The sequence below is a fragment of the Agelaius tricolor genome, unplaced genomic scaffold (genome assembly GCF_023055355.1).
Source record: "Agelaius tricolor isolate 1412-34295 unplaced genomic scaffold, bAgeTri1.0.p SCAF_1, whole genome shotgun sequence".
Classification (NCBI taxonomy): domain Eukaryota; kingdom Metazoa; phylum Chordata; class Aves; order Passeriformes; family Icteridae; genus Agelaius; species Agelaius tricolor.
Window position 1 is genome coordinate 26,721,937 of NW_027269261.1, and position 21,698 is coordinate 26,743,634.

The 21,698-nt window shown below is 45.1% G+C and overlaps 2 long non-coding RNA genes across 7 annotated transcripts in view; both read right to left on the reverse strand.

Annotated features, from left to right (window-relative positions):
- LOC139590233 (uncharacterized) overlaps positions 1–21,698 on the reverse strand; it is a 30,473-nt gene that overhangs the window by 3,271 nt on the left and 5,504 nt on the right. The window contains exons 2-6 of one of the 6 annotated variants that reach the window (XR_011679282.1): positions 9,550–9,634; positions 8,451–8,565; positions 1,753–1,833; positions 1,292–1,398; positions 367–475 (exon numbers count right to left, since the gene is read on the reverse strand). This is a non-coding gene — a long non-coding RNA (uncharacterized lncRNA). Of the gene's footprint in view, positions 1–366; positions 1,834–8,450; positions 8,566–9,549; positions 9,635–21,698 lie in introns of all 6 variants that reach the window. The other 5 variants (XR_011679278.1, XR_011679280.1, XR_011679276.1 and 2 more) reach the window with 5 other exon arrangements.
- On the reverse strand, positions 10,193–21,258 carry LOC139590247 (uncharacterized). Its single transcript, XR_011679287.1, has 2 exons — positions 20,541–21,258; positions 10,193–17,448 (listed from the first exon to the last, which is right to left on the reverse strand). It is a non-coding gene; the product is annotated as an uncharacterized lncRNA (long non-coding RNA).

A 21,698-nucleotide genomic window follows, 5' to 3' on the forward strand; every position in this document is an offset into this window, starting at 1 on the left:
TTGGGAAAGGCAAATTTTCATATTAAACAACCTTTTTTGATGTTCTTTATCTAGAAGCAAGAATAACACACTTCCATCACAGCAGTTCTATGGCATTTTTGAATGTGGTGAAAACGTTGGATTATATTTTACTGTTTGTTAACAATAAAATCATCATTTCCTTAATTCTATAATAACTTAACAGGAGCTATACTGCTGAAAAGAAGAATGTCTTATCTCAAATGAGGTTTCCAACTAAGATAATCTGAGGAAATGTATAACAACTGTGATCCTAGGACAACTTGTTTTTCTACTATTAGAAGTAATAAAACCATACTATTTAGCAAAATCTTTAAAAATCTTCAGCCAATATACAAAAATATTTACATCTTTTCTTCCTGGAGAAATACTTCAAGTCTCTCCCTTTGTGTCCACACTTCCTCACATTCCCTGAGGACAGAAAATATTCCAGGGCCTGGAAGGTTCAGGGTCAGTCCTGAAACAAATTGCAAGCATGATACACTTGAGCTCAGCGGCACTGCCTTCACCTGTTCTCTGCCAGCCACATCACCCTCCAAAAGCCCATCCAAATATTCTCTCCTGGCTGGGTCTGTAAGCAGTCACTGCTGGAGACAGTTGCTTCAGGAAAATGTGGAGGGTGTAGTGATAAATACATAGAAAGTTTACAAACCACATTCTACAAATTCCCTTTGGGTACCTTCCCACAATGTTACCCTGAGAGGTAGCTGGGTCAACAGCAGCAAGGAGCCTGTAGGATCCCTTAAATCCCTCTTAGTCCTACAGGCTCTTTGCATTTTGCTGTTCTGCTCCTGTGCCCTCCAGATCATTCTTCCTCAGATCCTTCAACTTCATATCCCACTTCTGTGATGTCTCTTCAAGCATCCTCTCAGAATCTCCACTGCTCCCAAAGCTCCTGTTCCCATTCATACCACATTGTCCTGTCACTTGCCCATGCCTGCACAACACCATTCCATGGGCAGCTCTCACCCCAAGGTCCCTGCTTGGTTTCTAAACCAGATAGCACTATGGATAGGCTTTTTATCAAGTAATATTTTTAAGCCTTTTTTTCTCTTTTGAAGCTCTCTGAAGGAACTAGATGAGATTTAAGTCATCATCTCATGCAGAAGGAAAGATGAAATGTTGCATGAGAGACAAAAAAGAGAAATGGCAGCCTTTTTATAATACATCCAAAAATACAGTACAGTTTTGGGAATTGCAGCTGGTTTTAGGACCCATCTGACAACTCATGGCTTGAAAATCTGCAAGATGTTTCCTTCCCTTGATCACATACCTGTAAAAGTACTTCCAGCAAGAAGTATTGCCAATGTGACCTCGTGGGGTTTTTTTCCCTTTTCAGCCATTGTAAACAGTCATACAAATAAATTCAATTGCTTGGATCTGGATAGAAAATAGATCCCCAAGAATGACAATTTGGGCAATGTATACTCATTTCAAAAGTCAAGAAAATATTGACAGAAAACACTTCTGCATTTTCCTCTGGAATTACTGAGTATATTTGATTAAACATATAAACTTCACTTTGGTATTCAAGTTCACCAAGCATGTTTGGAATAACAATTATTCTATTAACATACTGACATGATCTAGTCAAACAAAATTAAACGTGTTTTGGGGTAATAAGATGTAAAGCCTTATTTAAGTATTGCTGCATTTTTAAAACAATGGAGAGACAGCGATATCTGCAGAATCAAAACAGTATTCCCACAAAAACTGTAAATTAAAATCATTAACCTCAGCCTTGACATAAGCATCTTTTTCCTCAGGGGCATGGTCCAGCTGTCCTCAAAGAGAAATTTTAGTTTCAGAAAGCTCCTAGGAAAAATAAACAAAATACAATGGTCTACTATTCATAATATACAACAAGTTGTCTCTAATTCTGTTCCTAATCATTGTCAGGCCAGAAGAAAAAATAAAAATGTTTTAAAACTAAAAATTTTTATAGTCTTAGAGATCTGGGAAGCATCTGAAAAAGTTTAAGTAAGGGATAACATTCTAACCATAGCATTGGCTTAACAACCTGTACAAGCTCAGGTGCACCATCTTATGCCAGATTTTCCAAACTGTGAAATTCACATGGTATTTCTTACCTTGTTCAGAGCAGCTGACAGCCTTTAGCTAGAACAACACTTGATTTTCCTTGTCCTCTTGCCTATTCTGTTGCAATAGGGTCTGCCTTTTAAGCATTTTACTGTGACATCTTTGTTATCTGTTACCTCAAAGTTTTTGATGGTGCCATATATATACGCACATGATGCTTTGTAAGCAAAGTTCAAAACTGCTGAACTTGTGCACCCAAGCGTTAACCTACATGCAAGAATAATCTAGTTAATGAAAAGATGACCAGGGAAAGCTGAGTCTGTCTGCAAGCTCAGGATGTGAGAGGTAGCATGGTCTGTGGCTGGCACTAAGAGGACCCAAAACTGCCAGTGACCCATTGCGTGATTCCGAGGAAGCCATTTCACCTTTCTGTTGTGCTTTTCTTCCCAGCCTTCATCTCTCCAACCTGCCAGCCCTTCACAGCAAGATCTGTCTCTTATGATATATCTCACAGCAGGAGCTCAGCTGGGGCTTCCAAATTAGAGCTGATTGGGAATTTTGCAATGAAATGAATTTTCATTAGAAAGTGCAGCTCAGTTTCAGTGCAGTTCTGCAGTGCAGTTGTGGGGATGCTCACCCAATATACGAGGAAGCAAATTCAGATAATGACTCTGAAAAATGCTTTGTTATAGGAAGTAGATCACCTCCAGGAGGAACTGTGGAATGCACCTTGCCCAAGGACAACTATCAGGCTGTGGGTGAATTGACACAGTCCTCTGCAGTTAGAGAGACAGCAGGTCAGGAAATTGAACCCAAGCATGCATGGGGAGATCACGTGTTCTTTTGGTGGGAGCTGGGTTGGTTTGTTTGTTTGTTTGTTTGTTTGTACTAAAAACAAGCCTTCCAAAAGCACTTATGTTTGCTGCAAGAGAGCACTGGAGCATCAGTGGAATGCTGGGAAGTTTCATGGGTAGATTTACTTGGCCTAACTTGGTTCTGCTCTGAACCCTGCCTGCTGTTAACCATGAGATCAGATGTATTTTAACTTGTAAAATACTTACAGTCTAAAGGAGACAAACAACTTCAGAATAAATCATGATCAAATATCTGAGGAGCCTTAATGACAAAGAAAATTTATTTTTAAAATAATTCCAAAGAGAAATAGGAAGGCCTTCTGGTAATTAGGAAAAAAACCAAGCTGTCCCCAAAAAAGGAAAAAAACCAAGCATGAGGAAGGAGACCACAGCAGGTAGGTGTGGTCAAAGGGAATAATCAGATCAGTAATTCAAAAGAAATAGTAAAAAAAATCAGTAAAGAAAACAGGAAATTAAAGTACTGAATTAGGGGGAAAGTGATATGGGGCTCAAGTAAGTTTTGATATGCTCTAACAAGAGAAGGGAGCTTGAAGGAGTAATATCACTACAGTTTTTAGTAGCTTCTCAATATTAATTCTGATGAAAGAATCTCACACTAAAGAGAGAAACACTTGAGAAAAATTGGTTTTTACAAAAAAATTTCTGTTGTTACAAAGCTGATCTCCACTATGCACCAGCATAAGCTGCTACCTGTGCAGAACATTCCAGCATTACCAAAATGGCAGTGCTGAAGGGAAGATGTCTTTTCTCCATTTTCTAGCCCCACTTCAGCTCCTCTTACTGTCTGCTGACATAAAATACCCTGTGTGAGTAATCCAGAGAGCAGCTGAGTCATGTTCAATCCCCATGGTCACTTTGAGCTGAGTATGACTGCATTACCCATGTGGTATCTCCGAAGAATATGCAAAATGTCATTTGCTGAAATGGCAACTCTTAAACGTGTCTCCAGGGGGCATTTTGTACAAAAGTTAACAATACTGGGAGGACCATATCTCTTAGGCTACAGATTCGTACTGGGCCATGCACTGCTCTGTCTCCAGCTTCTATGTACCAAACACCAATTTTGTGTGCATTCCTGTGGAGCTGGGAAGAGGATTCAGGCTCCAGGGTAGCTGCAGTCAGGACACAGTCTGCTGCATGGTGCTGGCATTGCCACTGTGCTCACCTTCCAGGAGAATTAAGGTCTTAAACATAAACTCACTTTGAGTTTCCATTCTCTAATTGTTCACTTTAGACTCAGCCAGAACAAATCATCTTTCCAACCTGCAGAACAGTATTTCAGGAGAATATAGGGAGAAACAAGCCCAACTCTGGAGGTAAGCTCAATGACAATATTGCATCAAAAGTACAGATTACTAACCAAGTTCTTGATTAGGCCCCTTCATGATGAAGGCAGTAAGTAACTCTTCCAGTGCAAGGTGGTGACCTAGGTTACTTCCTCAGCAACAAACAAAAGAAACTGTGCTCTTTTAAATTATATCACTAAAAACACCAACGAAGTATGGAGTGTTTTGGGGGGAAAAATGTTTGGCTGTGAACCTTCTACTACATAAATGTAGATTAAAATGAGAAAAATTTGAGAAAAACAAGCACGGACCTGTGAGAGAGAGTTGAAAAAACATGTAGATGAATTCAGAGATGCTGTCCTGTGATGGGAAAACATCCAGGGTAATAAATGTTTACAGAAGAAAGTTCTGTGGATTTTCAGGCAGGGGAATAGCAGTGGTTACCTCCTGCTGAAATATCATAGCCGCAATGAAGTGGCAAAGACGACAACTGACATGTCAGAGACACATAAATCTATCCTTACAGGACTGACAGCTTGGTCTGATTGCTCTCCAAAGATAACTTTATAACTTGCTGAAGTGTGACTTAAGGATGCCCTGGAGCAGCACTAACCTGTGTACCTTTCTTGTGGGTAACTTTTTATAAGCTGTAGGTTTAGTTAATATCTTATGCAATTTTTCATTTGACCTACGGGTATCCCATGTGGGTGGGATTTTCAAAAACACTCAGGCCCAAATCCACATGGGGATTTACACAGAGATGATTGCACCCATAATATGTATTAGGGAGCAGAGCAGAAACTTGGCCACAATTTAGCCTGTAATCTAGCAAGGATACAGGAGAGGGTCTGCCACTCCCTAAATGTTCACCAGGAAATCTACCTATGCTTGTAGGTGTGAAATTGCTCTGGACTGTGGTCATGCCTTAGCTCTGCTCCAACTAAAATTGAGTAAAACTGGGCATCAGGCAAGTGCTTTTGAAAAGGCCAGTATGAATATATTTTCTTTTCCTTACTGTAACTTCAGTGCTTTCTGAAACACCTTTTAGAAAGAAGTACTTGAATTTTATTGTCAGGTAGATCACTTCAGTAGGAAAAATGTGGGTGGTTTTTATTTCAGTGTTTTGTTTTTCAAGTGAACTATTGAACACACACACAAGAATAAAAAGGATGATAAAAAGGACAATAATACAATATCCAGTTTTGTCCCAGTGATGTTGGCTGTGCTTAATCTGAAGCTGTTGATAGTCTCTGCATGCAGCTTGAGATCTTTGAGTACATCTTCCCTTTTGATGCTGGCAAAGAGCAGGGGTGGTATCTTCATATATGTCAAACACTAGGAGAAATTTTGTCCTCCATGGGAAACAAGCCACAAGCAGCAGTGTGTCTTACGAATAAGCCCTTAGGGAAGCTGCTTTATTTCCTTTTTTCCACCATCTTTTCACAAAGCCAAACCATCCCCCGTGGCATTTGGACACACAGAAGACAGTTGCATTTGAAAGGCCATAAGCAGTCAAACTAAATAAATAGATGTGAAAAGCTGAATCCCTTGCAATGCCATGCTGAAAAAAGAAAAAAAAAATAGGTGCCAAACTGGCAACTTCTGCATGAAGGCTCCCTGCTGGTCTGCTTCCTCTGACCCAGAGAGTTTTTGGTGAATGTCTCTGAAGAAGAGCAAAGAGCAGGTTGATGTGGCCTCATGCCTGTGGAGCAGGCAGAGGTGTTTCTGAAGGACAGTGCAGCCCCAGAACATTGCAAGCTAAACTCTCAGAGCCATGGTCACACCCCAGTCAGTGGCAGAATTTACACTCCTCTGAGTGGGGAGAAAGTGCCTTTGAAGCAGAAGAAAACCCCAAGGCTCTTTAGAGCTCCTGGGATGCTTGACCATAGTGGTAGCAGAACTTACTCACCTGGCTTCCACAAGGGCAGGTAGTAAATGCAGTAAACTGAACTCAGGGTAATCTGAGGGCTGCAGAGTGAACTGGAGAAAAGCATTTGTTTGTCCTCTAGGAGCAGTGCTAGGGAAAAGCCTGTAAATTTTAGAATTTCTAGATCCAAGCACAGAGCCTCTGCTGGCTTCCAGGAGTGTTAGCTGAAGATATTTAGCCAAAGGCTTAAAAGCATAATAGGGCTTCATTTCAAAAGCATTTAAAGTTATTTTTCACCCCTTCAGGACAAGCAAAGCATGGTAATACTGTTGGCTGTTTTAGTAGTATGGTCTAAGAATATAATAAAAACTGCTAGAAAAGGCAATATTCTCTCTTAGACCAACTGTTTTAACTAGGGGGAAAAAAGCTCTCAGACACAAATCCTCCTTTGTATACAAAAACCTTACTCCAGATGTTGCTTTCAGTTATCCTACTAGAAGATGTTTCTTTCCCTTAAACTTTCCCTTGGAAACAAAGTGAGGTCTAAACTGTGTTCTAAAGCAAAGTACTGGGTGATCTATGTCTACACAGTAAATTAGCACTGAAAATGTTAATTGGGAAAGCTGATGGACTCATGACATTTCCTAAGACTGACATGATTTTAAAGTTAGTCAGATAAGAGATTTTTCCCCACTGAGCATATTTTGTAGGCATAGGGACTTAAAGTCACATCCTTGCAGGAGGTCATCATGGATTATGTGAACACTTAAGTCCTAAGGGTGAAATATGGACCCTCTGGAACTAGTATGGATATGAGGGCACAGGCCTTGTAATAGCAGCATGTTAGTAGTAAGGTGGAAGTTGGTGTAGGGCATGGGAGAAGAAGAAGGTAGATTTTACTCTAGAGCACTTCCACCCTGGCTCCTTTTCAAAAGCCAAGTAAGTATTTTATGCTGCATGTCATATCAAGATTTACAAGCTCTTGTCCTCACTGATAAAAAATACCAGTTAAATGCAAGTAATAGAAAAATCACATAAAAATAATTTCAGCTACTTCCTACTTCATGGCATGGTCTAAAGAAGCGCTGCTGTCCCTCAATGCCAAAAATGCCCTCTTTGTCAGATAAATTACACCATTCAGCATTTGCTGCAAAACAAATATTCTTGTTGGTTCTAGCATTTAGTTCCTTTTGTGCTTTCTAGCTCTTCGATGGGAGGAAATCTGGGCATGATGCTTTATGATCATAGAACAGGGAAGGTTCTTTTTAAAGAAAGGTTTCTTTTTAAAGAAAAGGAAGGTTTCTTTTTAAAGAAAAGAACTAAGGAACTATGATGTTTCTTTTAAGTATTCATTGCAAAGGCAGGGAAAACTAGGGAAAAGTGACACCCAAGTATCATCTGCAGTCAGATTTAGGGTGAATGTTCTCAAAAGCTGTTCTATATTCTGGACTTGGGAATTTTGTCCAAAAAGTTGATCAAGAACTGCTGAAAAAGGAAGAGAAAAGCTAAAGCAGAATAGTCTTCTAGATCCTTGAGTCGGGCAGGTACACTGTATTTCTGAGGTTGTTTTAAAATCTAAGTCAGCCTCTCTTGACCTATTTTGGTACCTAAACTAAAAGAGGATAGTAACACTAGGTGCTCTCATCTGTTTATTTCCAGTTGGTGCTCATTTTAATCACAGGTGCCACCAGAGACTCTTTCTTAGAGCATTCCATTACTTTGGCCAGCCTGGAGGGTTTCCCTCAGCACTCCCAGATGTAGGAGCAGTATAAACATGTCCAGTGCTGCAGTGATAAGCAAATTCTTTGCAATAACCTAGATCTCAGCATGTGTGCATATTCATACATAGGCAGTAAGGCACATCCAGCATCAGCCTGCACAGAGCATATCAGCACAAGTGCAGAAAGCAAGTATAAATGAGCCTTGATCAAACAGTTTCTACTTCATTTATTCTTGCCCTGCTCTGACTGGTGTAACTTATAATTAGTCTCTGCCGGCAGTGCTGTGGTACCAAAGAATGGTGGATTAGGGAGAAACTCTAGAATTTCTCCATAACTTGACAAGTCATAACCTGAAAAGCTACACTTAGCCCATTAAAGATTTTTCACAGTGACATTTTAGTGCAGCTAGGGAAATATGCCACTGTGCCATTTATCATTTTCAGGCCATGGACAGTGGAAAGGAGGCTGCTATGAGGAACAAAATAAAATAGATTACACATATAGAAGTGAGGTGAAGAATACTGATAAATATACACTACTGAATGTCAGCAAATGTCACTTGAGAAGCCATTTGCAGCTACCAGTACAGCCTGCAAACCAGCAAAAGTAGCAAAACCAGGCAAAACAAGTTGGGTGTACTCACTTCCACATGAATAAGCAATAAACCTCTCTGAAGTTACACCAGAAAGTTGTTAAACTTGATAGATGAATCTTTTCCAAATTGTTCTGTCGCATACTGTATGTGGCTACAAAGGACTCTGGATGGTTTAAGGTGAGAAAGAGAATGCATTGCTGAGAATGCAACAACTGAAGCATTTTTGTTCAAACATTTGTATTCTGCTTTGTTTTAAAGGGACAGTATGAACAAAGAAGTGATTCATTAGACCACTTTTTCTTCTATAGGGCTGCTCTTTTTTTTTGTCTGAACCTCACTTTCAGAACTATTCCATTACTACCATTTCTCCTTTAAATACATTTGCCATTCTAGCAACAGGACTTAGAGTTAAATCAGTTTGGGTTTGGTAGGCAGAAACATTGCAAATTAAAGCTTTTCTGCCAAAAAACTTCTCACAGTATCTATCTAGCATGTGTAAGTGAAAGACCTGCAAGCAGGTGGCAGGTCTTTGTGGCAGCATCTGAATTGTAGATCTATGGATCAGCTCCATTTTGGATTATAGACATGCTGACCTAGAAAAAACCCTCCTTGCAAAAGTTACAATACTTCAGAGACAATATAAAGATTTCTTCAGGCTTATTTGAATCTGTGCTGTCTGCAGCCTCTTGAACCATTACTCTTCATTGATTATAAACTTAAAATCTTTGACTCAAAAAAAATCTCCTAGGAAAAAACAGGGGTTCTTAAAATTTCAGAAATTCTCTCTGCTTTTATTTTCCATGAGATTCTTCCTCCCAAATTCTAATTTATCTTAGCAAAATCAGAGACAGCCTGCATCATTTTGATTTCATGAGACTGTTATCCCCAGACATCACACTCATGCAAATTTCAGATCAGTTTTGTTTTCATTAGTGAAAAGCAGCAATGTGGATCACATAAATGGGGTCACACAGGAACTCCTTTATTCAAAATATTTCATACATGCTAAGATATGCTGTTTGTAGAACTATTTCAGTCAAACTTCTCACCATATGTTCATGTAAAAGCTATAAACAACCAGCCCTACGATGGCATCCTAAAGCCAAGGAGTTTAAATCTTTGAAGAGAACAAATTTCTTGTACTTACAAATCCTGTAGATGGAGTATGGGCGAACCTTCCTTTCTTGGGCAGGATGTTTATAAAGAGAATTTTCTTTGTACTAGTCTTCACTCTATTCTTGCGAAATCAAAATCAAAAGTGATCCTTATTAGTCAAACCAAACACTTTATTAAATTAAGTGTAAAGCCTGGTTTAGAAATTAACAATGAAAATCGGAAAACAAAGATAAAACAGATGGGTTGAACTTTCCTGAACTGCTCTCCACCTCTCTCCCCCCATTCTTTGAAAACTGAAGTAATCTTTGAGGCAAAACAGGCGTTTTGACAGCATCTGTCATACAGAAGTTCTGTAGATGTTTTGCTGCTTCTTTGGTCTTGTTTTGCACCTCTCTGTCAATTTGAACACACGCAACAGAGTCTCTAGGAGTGATGCTCACCCACAAGCTAAGAAGGCAAGGACCATGTGGGATGCAACAAAAGGGAAAAGATCTATCAGTTTGTTACTTCATCATTAATATCCCCAAAAACTTCTCTTTTTACACAAAAGTGTGCAGTTTGGTGGAAAGCACAAGTAAGCTTATTTATAATTTATAGTTGAAATTTAATATGTTATATAATAATATACCTAACTGTTTTTCAGAAATTCTGAGGGGTAGTACATTTTCACACACTTGTCTTCAAAAGAGACAAAAATACAATTTCTTAAAGGGTATTTGAAAAGTACAAATGCTTGGCCTAGAGATTTTAAATAAATTCTTGAATAAATAGGCAGCACATGAATAAATATGCTGATTTTGTGACAAGCACTGGAAAGAAACTTCTGGTTAGCAGCCTGCTTAACCTCATGAATGGTTTAGTCCTTCCTTCCTCCATCCTAAGCATGAAAGCTGCTATCCACACCCCAGACTTGACCCAAACTACTGAATGTGATAGAGAAGTGCCTACTGATGCTGGATCAGGCCTGGCAGCCTCCAGGCTTGACCCTGTAGGCCTGAATGAGCCCAAAGCCAGCCTGTGCATCCCCTTGGCCAGAAGTCCTTTCAAAGCAGATGTTAAGGTACGTGCAAAATGTTTGAATTGCTTGATCAGACAGCCCTGGTCCTTTGAAAAAAGTAGAAATTTTGCCTGAATAAAACAATACAGGTTTTGCTCTGGTACAGATGGTAATAATGAAGAATCACAGTTTCTGTTATCAGGTTTTTTGATGCATTTGTCTGAGTAAAAGGAACATATAATTCTAAAGGGCAGGGAAAGAAGATTGTAAGTTTTTACCCTTTTTTATTTTAATGGCTAAACATTGTAATGCTAGCTAAACACAAATTCTTGTCTGTTAATAGGTTCCTCTAGTTTGTAATAAATAGGAATGCTAATGACTAAAATTTGGTATTTGGTATGCATTAGCTTTTGTAAGTCTTTTCTTTACAGGCTTCATTGACATTCAATATGGCAAGCTTCCTTTGAAACATATTTATAAAATAACTACAGTATAATTAAACCAACAAAGCCATCTTTTAAGTAAGCTTAATAGCTCAGTTTTTCACTCTGTAAATTTTTTATTTTAAGGAGGAAAAATAGTTATACTCAATTCTACTCTATATTTCATTTTGCATATAATATTTCCCTTCCGTTTGCAATCTGTGCATATCTAATTCTTGACAACTGTGATTATTAATAAATGTGCACGAAAAACATGCTTCAGAGATTCTTCCACAAGAATATTTTTTGTTAATGAGAACTAAAACATATCTTGACAAAGACAATATAGGTAATATATATGTGTATATATACATATTTCAATAGCTAATGGTGGTGTAGTTAATACAGAAAAATGGATTAATAGATGTGGCAGGTAATACTCAAAGTGGATGCTGTTTGATAAATGTAACTAAAAATATTTTAATTATATGAAAGCAATAGGTAAATAAAAGCAATTATATTCAATTTAGCTTTCAGCTTGTGAGCATTTTCTGTAAGCTTTAATAGAGGAGATAGCCTGTGCAGAAGGCTAATGGTATAGCCACTGCTAACATTGCTCATTACGGTTTCTAAGCAGTACTAATTCTGAGGTATTTCTCTGGAAGACTACAGTGTTCTTCATAAGGGTACTTGGAGCCTGATAAGTCTAATTCATAATAACATCTACCTCATTCAGAAGATTAAAGTTTACAGAGTCCTCAGCAGTTTGAAAATCTTTATACTATTTAGAACCACGGTCATGTTTACTTAAGAGCAAGGTAAAAAGTGATAACTCGCACTATAATAAGTAAAGTGGAACCTCGTAACAGTTTCTTAAACACTGTCCTCTACAGGCACAATAATATTGAGACCCCATTTACGGTATGATGAATAAAAACAGTTGACATCATTGTTATAACCTTTATTTAAAACTGTTACCAAGGTTACTAATTACCATCACTGTGTGCAACAGGTCCCTCTGAAGCAGTATCTTTACAGATGAACTGTAATGTGTAGGGTATAATAAAAGGCATAAGGGATTATGCACAGGCAAAAATGCTGAAAATCGCACAAACACATCTACATTATTCGGTGCATCACTTTGCGAACCTCCGCTTTCGATGCTGAAGTACACAATGCGGCTTTTTGTTTAATTCGAGCACTTAGAGAGATGTTAACTATGCCCTGAAGCGACTTCACAAATATCGGGGAGCAGAAGAGGTAGGGACTACAGTGACCAACAAAACCTGCTACTCCTGCTGCTGGAAAATGTTCTCACCTCTTCTTCACTCTTCGGGGGGCACCTGGTACACGGGGAAGCCTGCCTGCGTTGTATTGAGCAGGACTGCAGGGAGAGAACACGGAGCAGGCGGGGGCAGCCCCGGGCCCGCACCGCCTCCGGCGGGGGGACTCGCCCGGGGTGCCGGGGTGGCTTCAGGGAAAGCGGGGCGGCAGGTGACATCCCGCTCGGCCCCCGGCCACCATCCCGCCAAGCCACACCACCCCGCCCGCAACTTAGTGACACAAATCCGGGCTCTTAAAGTCTTTGCGACTGACCGTACTCGCTCATTTATAAATAATGATCTCCATATAGATGCATAACAACAACATACCAGAAGTGTTTGGGGAGAAATCCGATTAAAGTCTATAGCTTTTTTCCCCTCTCTCCCGGAGCAAAAGTCTTGCCACAGGTCAGCTGCCGCGGCCGGCCCAAACTGCGGGGTTAAAGGGAAGAAAAGGCTCCAGGCGGGAGGGGGCTGCCCCAGCCCGGACGGAGGGAGGGAAGGAGGGAAGGAGGGAAGGAGGCTCGGCCGGGCATTTTGGGGGCAGGGAGCCGCCGGCTTGGCTCGAGCGTGAACTCTGCTCCCGGGACCGATTCCCCCCGGCGCCAGCATCCCCGGGCGGGGGCGTGGGGCCGCCCCACTCCGCCCGGCCCGGCCCGGCCTGGGGTGGCGGTGACGCAGGACCGTGCTTTGCTTTCCTCTTTCGGGCGATTTAGGGGAACTAGAAAAACAAACATCGGGCCGTTTCATGAAACGGTGGAGAAAACTCCGAAGGGAATGAGAGCGGGGCACATCCTTTTAGAGGAAGGACAAGGGTTCTCTGAGGAGGGAAAACAAAAGATGACAGTGGTGGCTGTAACCCCACCATGAACCAGGGACCTTCTGGCCATGCTCGGAGAGCTAACCTCCCCGGACTTCCCATTACCTCTCCATGACACTTCACTAATGCTCACACAATGGCCAACTGAGCAGTTTAAGTAAAGATATTTTAACCTGAACTAAACATTGTCTCTAGACAATAGGATGCAAAGCAACATCTGGTACCACACATAAACAATGCTGTACAACAGCATATGCTCGACGTCTGGAAGTTTATGTCAACGCTAAGCAGTCGAGGCATCGCTGCTTGGCATGAAATCTTAATAAATGGCTGTTTGCTGTGCTTCCGAGACGAGCATCTAGGATCCTTCCTCTCAGGGCGTCCTCTTCAGGCGGAGATTGCCCGGCAAAGACATCTTCGGACCCCATCCGCGCCTCTTCCCTCCCGCCCTAGAAGCAGAGCAGCAGTGGGAAATGCCGCGGGGAGAGCCCGTGGACCGGCCTGGGGACAGCCCCGGGTTCGCCTTTCCCCGCTGTGGCTCCGGCTCGGCCGCCGGCGCCGGTGGAAGCGGCGGAGGCTGAATGGCCAACTTCAGGGAAGCGCTTCTTTAAAGAGGAGGCTCTAGGCTAATGAAACAACGGGAGGTGACTATTGCAAACAGCTGTTCCTCATACATATTTCATTATACAATCAGATAATGCGTCTTACCACCTTCTCAATTATTCACAGATAAACATTTTCAAGACGTTTTGACATCTGTCTTAGGGCCTGCTATTAATTTAGTAATCACTATGGTTAAAAATGCATGGGGACGGCACCTCACAATAACTCGGATTTTTCTTGCAGAAAAACTATCGTAAGAGCTCGCCCTAAGCAGCTCATCGGGTCAAAGAGAGCCCCGAGATGGAGGGAGCACAAGATCTTTGCCCTGCAGCCCTGGGGGTGCCGCTCCGGGGGGGCTGTGCCGTCCCCCCGCGCCGTCCCTGTATGCCCGGGCAGCGCAGCGCCGGGCCCCCCCGGCTCCCTCCGGAGCTCCCGGGAGAAGAGATGGGCGGAGGAGGCCGAGGGGGCGGAAGAGACGGCACCTTCCCTCGCCGGCCACCCACAAAAACACCCAGAAAAGTCGCGTCTGCCCCTTCCGTCGGGCTGTGGGCACAAGCGCTGCCGGCTCTCCCGCGGGCGGAGCGCGGTTCGGCTGCCCCGGGCCGGCCCGGGAGAGGACACCGGACACTGCCCCGCCGGGACAGCGCTCCGCCAGCCCTCCGGCCAGTGTGCCTGCCGGCCGGGGACAGCAGGGAGCCGTGGCAGCTCCCGTGGCTTCGTTCCCCCCGGAACAAAGCCCGCGGGTCCCCGGCCGCGCAGCGAGATGCGCTCCTCCTCACTGAGCGTCGGTAAACTTCTGACAGCAAGTTTGATTCACTGCTGCTGAGCTGGTTGTAAACCCGCAAGGCTCTAGGAAGACGCAGCATCTTAAAACTGTCTCTTTTTCTCTTCCTTGGCAATTATCCCTTTTCTCAAAATACACCCGCAAGGCGCAGCTGGACACGCGCAGTACCAGATGTTACACATGAGCATTAAAGGGCAAGTTAAACTAGCAAACGCGAGAATCAAATCTCGACAACTATTTCAGACATTTTATTGATTAAATTAAGCCGCTCAGCGCCTTTCCTCCCTCCCCTTCCTCAGGTTACCTCTTTTTAACCTCAAAATCCACACACAATCGGCGCCTTTCACGACCCTGCTCCCCCTTCCCTCCATGCCCAGGTAAGCAGATGGAAACGCTTGCGTACTTCCCTGTCCTGCTACATAAGATTTGATCACAACTAGTTTCTAGAGCTGCGGTCTCGACAGCGATAAGGGGAATCGTTTCTGCAGAAGGAGCAGGACCCACGCGTGAGCCAGCACAACGAGGGAGAAATGGTATTTTTAGCTTGGCCAGACTCCTCTCCCCGTCCCGCGGGGGCACGGCCACGGCCGCTGCCCGCCAGTTCCACCAGTTCCCAAAGTGCTGGCCGTGCCCGATCGGCCCATCCCGGCGGGCACCCGGCTGCGGGTGGGCTTGCTCTGAAGCCTCAGCCAGAGTCCCGGCCGTGAATTTCATTTTAATCGCACTGCCAAGTGAAGTGCCGGCGCCCAGGACGGAGGACCTAGGAGTGTAAAGGCCTTTCTGCCTCGCAGGTGGCGAAAGGCAGAGAAGGATTTGGGAACAGCCAGAAGAGGGGATGCTCTGTAAAAAGGAAACGAGAACTCTTAGTGCTCCCTTCAAAGTATAGCCCACATTTGAAGACCTTGCTTTCTCTTGAACGCTCTGTAAGCAGCGAAAGGGTTAGTGGTGAGCTCTGAGCCTCTGGTTCAGATCCACCTGGAACCCATGATTTTAAAAGTCAGAAATAGGGGAAATCGGGCTGTGAATGTGCGGAGGGGAGACCCTTCCAGCTCAGCAGCATTCATTATATTTTAATGTGAAGTGTCAAAAGCCCGCTGGAATCTTTGCCGCTCTTGAATGTGTCCTGCACTTGCTCAGAGCCGGTCTGCGCCGACCTGGCTCCTGACTTCAGCTCTCTAAGTCCTCGTAGAGTTTCAACACTGTACTTGCAACTTTGCCCCCGCAGAGCCGTCCTGCTCCCCGTCCCTAGCCCAGCCTCAAGACGTCCTTCGCCCTATTGATGTGTGCTACAGCCAAACAGGGCAAAAAGACGAGAATTGTATTCGACAGATGCTGCTCACTCGTGAATAACAGGTTCAGCGCATACGGTATCTCTCGCCATTATCTTGTAAGTTAATATCGAGTAGCAATAGCTGTCTAAATATCAAAATCTATTTATAGGGGGTGCAGAGCTATGACCTCTCCATCTGACCTTCAGGAACCGCAGGCTGGAAAACGGGGCAAATGAAGAAAGGGAGGGGGGAAAGGATAAGCCCAGGATTACAATGGAGATTCGTGCGTGGCGGAGCTGGGCTGGGCCGCCTTTGTTCCGAAATCCTGAGAGGACTTGAATCCTTAGGACGGCACCGGCCCTGCGGCCCAGGGGAGGAGCGGCTCTGTCCGGCTTCTCTGTGTCCCTGCCGCGATCGCGGTGTTGCTTCCTCCACTTCTGCACAGCTACAGAAGTTGTTGTTGTCGGGCTTTGGGTGGGGTTGGTTAGTTTTTTTCACAATAAGAAGAAAAAAAAAGCAGGCGGAAAGACAAAAGAGCGCCTTGACTAAGGAGCAGGTCTCTGTGAGAAGTGAGGGAGCAGAGAGCTCAGCAAAGTGAGGACCCACAGCTTAGGAAAACATTTTGCATGGGGGTAAGAGGTGTTGGGAGTATTTTCTGGTTTTGAGCCTCATAGCCTTCCCAGCGCAAACAGGGAGCGAGGCTTCGGGAGTTTTCCCAGTCCCTCCCCGGCTAGCAGCAGGATGGGGGAAGCTGGGCGCTCTCGGGCGCTGCCCGGGGGTGCCTGGGGCCCCCGGCAAGGCGAGTGTCGGGGCCTTGGACAGGGCCTCCGTGACATCCCGTGCTCTCGGGGATCGCCCCCTTTCCAGCGGGCGGGGAGGGGGAGGATGCTCCGTAGGGTCCCAGAGCTGGCATCAGTGTTACAAAGCGCATCCCCTCGAGGGGAGTTGGAAAAGGGAGGATGGGGGGGGGGGGCGGCTAAGAAGAAAAGAATAATCCCAAAGTACTCTTTTTTTTTTTTTTTTTTTTTTCTTTTTATGGAGCCATCGAGTGCTCGTCCAGTCTGAATTAACAACTGCGTAAAACTAGACTAAGCGCGCACCCGCCCTCCCCCCGCCCCAGCCCCGGCTCCCGGCGGTAATATGGCGCCTGCGAGAGAGAGAAGCACTTTTCTCGGTGTTTAGCAGTGGAAATGTGCTCCCTGAAGGTCACACCAGGCGACGCGCCCGTTGGCTGCCGCGCAGGGCCGGGGCGAGGGCTGGGCCGGGCCGGCGGCAGCGCCCGACCGCCATCCTGCCGGGGACAACAGAGCGGCTCGGGCAGGTCCCCGCAGCCAAATATGCCCCGGCTAGGCTTTCTCGTCCCCTTTATGCTTCTGTGTCTGCAAGGGAATCGTACCCCATCTTCCCTCGCTCTCTTATTAGGAAAAAAAAAAAAAAAATCAAAAACTCTGACCAAAACACCCAGCAATAGACCACCTAAACCAGCCTGGCGCTCCGAGGGAGCTATTCCTTGTGTCTGAAAATTAAAAGGCTCAAATCTCCTACGTGACCATGTTGAGACGCGGGAGCACTGTTCGCAGCTACTTCAAAGCGCCAGTCCCAGTTGGGTTGGAGGTCGGAGCTACTGTTCCTCAGTAAGAGAAGTGTAGTTCAGGAGGCAAACTCTGTCCCCGGGGGGTGTGCAGGCTCTCTTGCCGCCGTCTAAGTGCACCTACCAAGGGAAAAGAGAGGCAGGGCTGCTCACCGAGCTGCTTAAATGTTCCCTTCCTTCTGCTGCCGGGGGCTAAGCAAGGAGCAAGCTTCTCTAGCTTTCCGAATAAAATTAGAAAGATGATTTTAAAAATCGCTATTCTTGGCATTTGTGTCCCACTTGAGGAAAGAGTCTGGGGGGAAACAAAAAAAAAAGGATCTCCCAAACTCTTCCCAACACACTTGGTAATAATCTCCTTTTAAATCTTGGGACTTGCTACCACATTATTCTCCGTGATATTGCATTCCAAAGAAAATAGACTGGGTATTAGAAGAGGAATCCCCTCTTCCTAATGAATATTTACCCTGAGGTCATTACATCCGTAATGGTCCTTGCTAACTTACCTTGCTCCCCTCTTTCTCTGCTAGAGACTGGGATTTCAATCACAATGCCCTCGATTTTAAAGTGCCGTGTACCATTTAATGGCGGGGTGCAGGAGAGGTTAGAATATTATTGACTTCATGCAATATATAAGATGGATGCATTTAAGACTTTTAACTTTTTGTTGCAATGACATGCTGTATTTTTATGAGATACCTATTATGCAGACAGAACCATTGTGCTGGAGCTGCCTCACAGTTGCTGGATCGTTTCTATCAGATGAAAGATTTTGAATAGTTTTCTTTCAACAATGCATCCTTTTGGTCTTGATACAAAGAACGTAGGCATGGTATACACTTAAACAGCTCTGTCACAGAGCAAGATTAAATAGAGTATATATCGAACCCTGTCTGCACTATAATACGTACAGGGAACAGAATGGAGCTCCCTCCTCCGCTGAAGGAGCACATTAAGGTCTGATGTCCTGGGAGCATCTTCCAGGTTTCCCTTATCTCTGATATTTCGTTAAGCTGTTAAAAATCTTTACAGACGGGCTTTAAAATCGGCTGTTTCTCGCAGAAAGACCGAATTTGATGACAGAGTCTTTTAACAAAACCCACTGCTGGCGCTCCAGGAAAGGGACAAGTTGCGCTCTATCCAGTCCCCCATCTCGGCCCCCGCGCCTGTCCCGGGCAGGCGGCTTTTCCCTGCCCTGCCGCGGAGGCGAAAGAGGGGCACGGGTTCAGCGCAGCAGCCCCTGGCGTGCGTGTGCCCACGCCGGTGCCCACCCGCGGCGGCAGCCCCGGCCCGGGGTGCGGGAGGGCGGTGCCCGCGGCCGCCGGTGCCGGGCGCGGGGGGCCGGGGGTGCAGCCCGGGGGGCTCCGCGCCCGCGGCCACCCCCCTCCGGTGCTCACTCGAGCGACTTGACCAAAGTGCACGTGCTGAGCCCAACTTCCCTCTGCCCAGCTTTGTGCTCGCCGCTGATTGAGTCCCCATATTAAGCTCGAGATCCTTTCTAAGCAACTGCTAAGAAGTCAAGAGCATCCTTGCTTGCTTTCTCTCCGTGGCCTTTCATGCCCTCAATTTGTTATTCTACTGACACTTTTCTTAAAGTTAGCGCCTAGCATTGAAACATTAGCAACAAAAGCCCTGGAAAATCTCTCCCTCCTCACCACTAAATCCTCTAATGGGTCTGTGCGTCTCGAATTTTTATTTGATTTCCAATAATCTCTAGCGCTTCAATATTAAACCTACCTCAGCCCAGTACCTCACCTATGGGATATTTTTCAGTGCTGCTTTGGAAAGTAGAGACGCTCAGATTTCCTTCCACGTGCACCCACTAATTTATAAATAAGTGTATACAGCTGTCTTCGTGTATATCTGTGTCTCTGTATCTGCAGTAACGCTTTCATTTTGTGTCAAAATAACACATCCTGTCACTCCACACCAAAAGTATATTTATCGAATGAAATAGCACCGCAAGCTGCATTTTCTTTATCAAACCTTCATTTCTGTTTTACCCAATTGTAAAATATCTTTTCATTTCTTTTCCTATTTTAAAATATGTATTACAGTAATTGTTACTTGGAGGTCTTTTGTGTATCTATAGCTCCTTTGATTCATATCTTTTCCTTTCTTTTAATCTTGCTACGCAAAATTATATACACATTTCTCAGGAAATCCAAGGAGCATAACTTGATTAAATAAAAACCCCCTAATCCTCGAGGTTTGCGGCAAATACCAGTTTTTAAAGTACACGTTCCTAACCTATGGGTTTTTTGAATGAAGATCCCTAAGTCCTCTTCACTTTATTACACGGATTTGGTGAAATGATTCTTCAGGCTCTCTAATTTAAATAAGTTTTAGTGTGAACTAAGAATGAACATTATCCTCTAACCTGAGGTCAAGTGAAGGGTGATTTACATGACAAAGAATAATTCCCATTTTGTCCAATATGAAACAACTTCACCTTCGGCATCATTAAGAAGAGTTTAGCACTTTCAGGGCTTTGGGGGTTGGGTTTTTTGGTAAATAGTTGGCTATGTATAGCGCAATTTCCCTTTTATAAATCACAATACAAAGGCTGACTTCTTGTGCTCTTGAATTTCGGCATTATTTTTATAGCCTTAAGTAGAGTGAATTTGCACCTGCTGGTATTTAAACTTTAACATATTAGCTGGGGAGGACTTATCAACCCAGAGCACTGCCTCGAAGCAAATTAACAATCTTCATTAAAGTAAAGGGGGGGGGCGGGGAGGGGGAGAGGAGATGTGACCATTTAAGACGCTGTCCCGGATCTCTCCGATCTATACAGGTTCCAAGTGGATTATTTGGGGTCTTTACAGCAGCAGAATAACCGCTTTACTCCCCCTCCCCCCAACACATATTCGCTTCCAAATTTCTACTTCTCTCCCGGCACTTTAACCCTCTCGATGCCTTCTTGCCCTCCGCCTGGAGCGATGCCCCTCAGAGGAAGGTTGCGAAGAGACAGGGGCAGCTCGACTGCGCTCCCCGTCTCAGCCTCGGCGGCCTCCTGCTCCCAGCCCACCTCCCTTTAAGAGCACTTCCCCCCCAAAAAAATCAAGTCGTGCACTTGGTGGTTTCTTCTCTCTCATTTATGGTCACTTGGAGCTGAACTTGCTCCCTCTCCTCCTCTTCCTCGCATTCACATACTCGCACGCACACCACAGGAGCCCGTGAGGAGGTGATCTTAATCTAAATATCAAACTTACCGTCCGGAGCATCCTGCCTTGGGAAAGTTCTGCTCTGTTGGGTCTCAAAGTTAAGGAAACCACGGCCATCCCTCATTAAGAGCTCAGGTCTCGGGGAGAGGGGCTGCTGGCGGAGGGCCACGGGCGGGGATCGGAGCTCCCCAGCTCTGCCCGCCCGGCGCTGCCGGCTCCGCGCCCCGCGGGGACCCAGACCCCCTTGCCCGCATGCGGCCCCGGCGCCCTCGGGACGGGGCGCCCCGGGATTTCTCCCGTGGGCACGGGCGTGCGCGCCTGGCCGTGGCTCCGAGGGGGACCCGCACGCTCCCCGCGGCGGGAGGGGGCCCCGGGGCAGCGCACCGGCTCTGCCCGGCTTCTTTGCGGGGGCGGAGGGGTGGTAGTGTGCTTGTTCGCAGCTACACCGGGAAAGTGGGAGCATTTCGTGTTTACAACCGGCTCCGGCTTGTACTGGTGAGATGTAGTTCAAGCAGCGCTCCTGTGTGTCGCGGGCTCTTAACTGGAGCTTTGCTCAGTCATTGAGAGCAATAGAAAGTATATGGAAATCAATATATAGACAGTGTGGAGGGCAGATAATGGATTCGAGTCAGTGAGTGTTATAATCTGCATTATGGGCTTCCTATTGTTTAGACTGAGCACAAATTTCCAAAGGGTGAAGTGTTGGGTTTGGGTCCCCCCCCCCCCCCTTCTTCTTCTTTTTGGAGGGCTTTGTGTGTATAGGGGGAGGGGGAGTGTTAAATCCTCCAGCCACAATTATCAGAGTACACCCACTCCCCCCTTCCCGCCCGCCCCATCTGATTTTAAAGGTAGTGCTTTCACGGCGAAGCTAATGACTTTCATTTAATTGAACATGCCCTGATGTAGCGGATTGTTCTCGCAGCCCTACGCCTTTGTTGCTTTTGGGGGGAAATAAAGCTAATCAAACCTTTTGTCACGGCCAAATTCTCCCTCAGGGTCTCCCAAACATTTGTTTGAATAATTCACCTCAAGAATTGAAAATACTAATTGATTTTAAAATGCCAGCCCGGAGGGACGGGGAGGTGGGGGGTTGGGGTGGGGGGGAGCCTGGAAATTAGCGGCGAAGAGCGAACGTCTACCTGCCAGCAGCCAAGCCTCCGCAGCCGCTGCCCCCGCCGCGGCCGCTGCCGGGCTGAGCCCCCCGCA